Below are 6,000 nucleotides of genomic sequence, written 5' to 3'. Positions count from 1 at the left end.
TTTCTACAAAGCGTCAAACGAAGCCTAAACATGAGTCCTAGGCATCCCAAGTATATATATATATATATATATATATATATATATATATATATATATATATAAGTGGTGGTGCCAGCCTGGGATTCGGGAATGCAAGGTGTCTAAAATATGTAAATATACGTGGCGGTGGCATAGTTAGCCTAGCACGCAGCGTTGGTGTGAAGTAAATGTGGTAGATTGACGCCGGTGGCACGTCTTCCTGAAACTGCAGGCAACAGCTCCGTTAGAGTCAGGAAGCCTAGAATACTTTGGGAAGCTTCATAGGAAGCCTAGAATAAGTACACAGGGAGTCACAGTCCTTGTGCTGTGGGGAGTCAATTTTAAGGCCTGACTTAGTCTGTGGAAAGGCCCACAAATTGTGAATTTTTAGGCTTTTCTCACCCGTTATGAAGTGGCACCCACCTTCCAGTCCTTCGGTCATTTTAGGGGAGTGGATTTGAACACGCCCTAGCATGTTCAGGGCATGTTCATGAGTTTGTTGTTGGAGGTGGTGTGAAATTGTGTATATTACAAACTGATTGAAAATTGGAACGGCCGTCATAGTCGGGTGACTAGGAGAAAGTCGGGCGGCCACTGTCTCTGCAGGTGAACCCCATTCTAACTAGGCGTTTTCTCATTCGCCGGCGCGTCTTCATCTTCTCAACAGGTGAACGCCATTCTGCACAAAATTTGATATTCGGCACTTTATGATTCACCAATGCGTCTCCATCTGCTGGGAATATGACTGTGACGGGCTCCCCCAAATCGGTCATTTTCCTCAGAAAAGGCCCCGCTGGTCACGGGAAAACGGCCTCGGCTGTTCACTACTCCTCCTTGTGATCACTTGCAGCGTTGTTGCTCGATAACCACTAGGTGATCCCTTGGTGTGCTACATGCCATGTGGCATCGAAGATTACCGTCCTTTACTATGGGAATCAACGTTGCGCTACAAAACTTGCCGTCGTACGTGGTTCAAGACGGTGGTACTAATGTTTGTGGTATTCCATCTAAATAAAATTATCTAGTTGCTCCAATCATTGAATTGACTAGATTTCCCTTTAGTATTAAACTTCGTGGAGACTAAAATCTCTTACACGAGTTTAGTAAGATGTCAATACAATACGCCTTCATTAAAATTAGTCTAGAGAAGTGTTTTAGAGATACTGATGGCTTTACAAGAAATTTACTCACAAAGGCAACACGATAAGAAAAATTGCAAAGGCAACACAAAAGGAAGAAAATATGTGAGCGAAAGTTTTTGGAAACTATACCTAAAGAAGTAGTAATTGATGCCCAATTAAAGAGGCAGGGCTCGATAAAAGCATTTTTTAAAATCGGTCAAAATAAGGACATGCTTATAAACTAACCATTTTCTACGCTGAATTTGCATATTTTGTCGCTAATTTAACTAAAAACTAGTAAATTTAAATCATTTTTTGTAATATATTTCGAGCCGATTTTTCCAAATTTCACCCGATATAAAAATACATTGAAATGCCATTGTTATTGAGCCCTCATCTGAGGAGACCTCAACTACTAGCTACTAGGAAGAAGAGGTACCCCAAGATGTTAAAGGAGAAATGGGACATGATCACTTAAACGAAGTTAGGCAAGAATCGAGGAAGGGTGTGGCCAACATGACTATTCTCTAACTCACATACCATACAATATACACACTTTGATAATCCATTCATGTCATGAGTTGTGTTTTTGTGGAATTGACCTCCTTTACATTTATTAAGAGTCTTTTTTGGAGAGTGTAATGTACCTTGAAATTTTATTGATAAGATAACTTTCTTAATCTCACATTAGCAACAAATTAGTATTTGTTGTTAAATGCCTTCCATTTATGTGCCTTTCAACACACATGCATAAAACCTAATATAAAGAACTATTTGTATGAAAGGGGAGAATTGGATGGCCAACTCACTTACAAATGCATTTATCAAGTTCTTTCCATTATGTCAATTGTCATGAGCTCACATTAATAACGCAATTCACTTTGAAAGCACACTCAACACCTTGTATTTGCAATATGTTATGAACCATACAATGAAAGACTTCTAATATAGATTGCCCCTAGTCCAATCTCCTTTACACATCATCATGCCATGTGGCAATCCCTTTTCCAAACAATATCTTGCACCTCTAGGGTGCGTTCACACACTCAACCAAATAACCCAAGCTTTATTTTACATTGCACATTTCAACATTAAAGGAATGCAACAAGTGAAATCTATTTATGGACTTTGAAACTAATCCATGCATCATATCTTGAAAAGGAACATACCAATGTGCTTAATATGCCTTTATAGATTTGACATGGATAAGCCTTTATAGATTTGACATGGATAAGGTGTTAATATTGAAGCTAAAAAGTAAGAAGGGTTGAACTTTTTATGTTTAATAGAGCTCTTGAGACCTTGAACAAATTTTCCCCATGCACACATATATAAGTGTGCAAATAAAGCCATTTCTTTTCTTGCTTGCCAAGGCTACAAACATATATCATCACATTTCTTTGCAATGTAATTGAGGCTTCATAGTAGATCTTAAAGAGTACAAAGTACCTTGATTGAACTCCTGAATAATATAAGGGCTTAAAAGTATAATACTAGAATGCATCAAGAAGAGCATAATATCCAATGACTAGATTTCTTTAGAAATTACCCACAATGGGTCTTTAAGTGTCTACTAATGATGTATGCTTTGAGAACAAACAACAAAGAGTTTTCCTATATCAAACAAGTATCACTTTTTATGCTCAAGAAAACCCTAAACCCCTTGTAGATGGCTTTGAGTTGCCTTCTAGCCTCTGTAATGGACATATATAATCTAATGGACATGTGCGAATGATTTTGAAATGAAGGTAGCCTCTATGCTTTGAAATTATATTTGCTCATTGCTTATTATTATGCATATCATTTTAGTATGGAGTTAGTGAAAAACTTTAAGCCACCTTATATCCAAGCTTCAACTTGGTATTAGAGTAAAATTAGGAGGAGATTAGTGAAAAACTTTAAGCCACCTTATGTCCAAGCTTCAACTTAGTGCATATCATTTTAATATGGAGTTAGTGAAAAACTTTAAGCCACCTTATATCCAAGCTTCAACTTGGTATTAGAGGAAAATTAGGAGGAGATTAGGGGCTCATCTTCAATCGTTAACTTGTATCAAAAGAAGTTTTAGAGTTCTGATTAATACCTAAATTAGGGTTTTACATTTGCTATTTTTTCAGTTACAATTTTATTAGGATAACTTTTCAAGAGAGAAAGCAAGAGCTCAGATTTTTTAATGAGAGGGAAAGAGAGAAATCTCTAGATCTACAAAAATCATGTCCATTATCTAGAAGTTGCTTCTTCATAGGTCCTCTTGCATATTTGTGAAAAGAATTTGAAGAAAACAAGTTCTTATGTAGAAAAATAGAGAGCTTTGTTTTTTTGTTTTTTGAGAGAGAGAGAATTTGAAGAAAACAAGTTCTTATGTAAAAAGAGAGAGAGCTATGTTTTTTTTTGAGAGAGAGATTTGTAGCCTCAGTGTATCCAAGTTTCAACTTGATATTAGAGCGAGATTAGGGGCTTATCTTCATTAGCTTAGATTTAAAAGGTTTTAGAGTTATGATTAGTACCTAGATTATTATCATTAGGATTTTATACTTGTTTTTAAAGAGGGAGAGAGAGAAAAATAAAGAAATCTCTAGATCTACAAAAAGCAAATCCATTGTCTAGTAGCTACTTTTTCAACGCTCCTCTTACACACATCTACAAAAGAAATTCAAAGCAAACGAGTGGTGAACCATCATTTAGCTGTAGTAAAGTAGAGTGAGTTAAGCAACACACACTCCACATAGGTTTGATTTTGGGGGTCAAAGCCCAACCATAAAAGCAATCAATCTATCCTGCACACATATAAAAAAGTGACATAAAATGTGCATATGAGAACGTGCTCAAGAGGTATTATGAAAGTGCTTTGAGGGGTTTCCATGAAGCGAGAGTGCCGATGCACATTTACCAAAGTTGTTGTGTACGATCAAGTAGTGAGGCTTACGATGGAAAAGGTGAAGCATCTAAGAGAAGAGAGAGAGTAGCACCATGCAAGATGAGACAAATATTCCAAAAGAAGCAACATCTAAGAGAAGAAAACGATACCAAGAGTTTCATCACACCAGAGAGAGAGAGAGAGAGAGAGAGAGAGAGAGAGAGAGAGAGTAACTTGAGAAAAATGCATGAGTTTAGCCTATGAGAAGAAATGAACACATTGAAATTTTTTCTTGGTCCGTATATTGGGTTGCTATCTACACTTTACCTCATGTTAAGGAACAAAGATAGCATGCTCAATATTTGTAGTGTGTTTAGGTTACTTTTTTAGTGCCTAGTTATGTAGGTATTCCCTTAAAGCGTTGTTGTGTATATATTCCCTCCAAGGGTTGTGCTATCCTATTTTGAAATTCATGGGCCACTAGCATGTTATGGTAGCCATAATTGTGGTAAATATGGTTGCATGGGCAAACTAGTTTTATGATGTTTTTTGCAACCTTCAAAATCACACCATCACTCTAGAGTATGGGGAGCTACTACTATAGCTTAATAAAACTTGATGTAAGGCATCAAAAAAGGGTAAGATTATGACATCATCCACTAATAATATGTAAGCTTGTCTTGCAAATTATTATAATTCAGATTTTGAATGTATCTAAAAAGTATTGTAGTAGGAGGCATGGGGAGAAAGAGCATATGCGAAGTAGATTCTGGCCTCTTAAAGAATGACACATCATAATTTTTGCTTCAAAGTTTGGTACTTGTACGAAGTTGATACCAATCCAACTTGCCCTACCAAAGAAAAAAGGGGCACATGCCCCAAGGGTGGGGTGGTGGTTTTCATCCATGTTAAGAATGAGGATGAGCATCATTGAGTTGTCTTTATAGTTGTGTTCCACACTAAAACCTTATGGGGCTTCACATTCATCATACAACTTTAAGTGCAAGTTATCTCACTTCCCTTGTCTTGCTAACTTGACATCACACTCGTCTTAGAACGTTAATCTTTAAAGATGGCTTTTTTAAAACAAAAAAAATGCTATGTATTAAAAATGATGGCTTGCTTGAGCAATCCTTGTAATTTTTCAAACCTAAGGTATTGTATATGACAAGCACTAAAATCAATCCACCTTGCTCAAATTGTTCACTTTGCTGAAGAAAAATCTCAAAGAGGTGTTGATAATACTTGATTAGAGGCATATGAAGACAAGAAAATATATATTTTTATATGTCCCAAAAATAAGGTATAGTGACCCCTTATGGTCAAGATTATAACATGGTATAGTGATTGAAGGTGACCAAGTATCATTTCTGGGGAAATTTTAAGAGATGATTTTAACAAAAATGCAAGCCTTGAAAATTTTAGAGCCAAATTTCTAAAATTTCCCCTTAAAAATCCTTGGCTACACATGCTTGTAATCTTTTAGCCAAGGTCAAGAGTTCTAAGCCTACAAGATCAAAGAGATGAAAGTATATGTTATGGATCAATAGGGGGACTTGAGAGTTATGCCATAATTGAGCTACATTATTGTTAGTCCAAAATCTAGGGTATGCATGCGCCCAACTTATGGTGTTCACAAATGTTTTACTTAATGTGTTGATGTAAAAGCTCTTCAAAGATGTGATATAACACTAGGTAAAACACATGCTTCTAACTTGATGTGATTGAAATATATATTTGTCTTATTACACTGCTAGAATGGAGTCCCACAATTGCAAGGAAAATTTTAAGCACTTTTCCAAGCATTGCTAGCACCATGAAACAACTACATTTTAAGCTACCTTTTCAAGCAATATCGACTTTCAACACCGATTCATCCTTTCAATAGAGAAAAGGCAGCTTGATGCCCCTTGCATTCCAAATATCCTCATTTTCACAAACACAGGACCTCCAAATGAGCTCGAGGCAAAGTCTAATAGAATTGAAGAGATTCTACCCTTGTGT

Source organism: Cibotium barometz, chromosome 42, assembly GCF_041138505.1.
Source record: "Cibotium barometz isolate CiBa-2024 chromosome 42, ASM4113850v1, whole genome shotgun sequence".
Classification (NCBI taxonomy): domain Eukaryota; kingdom Viridiplantae; phylum Streptophyta; class Polypodiopsida; order Cyatheales; family Cibotiaceae; genus Cibotium; species Cibotium barometz.
Note: the sequence above shows the minus strand (reverse complement) of the source record.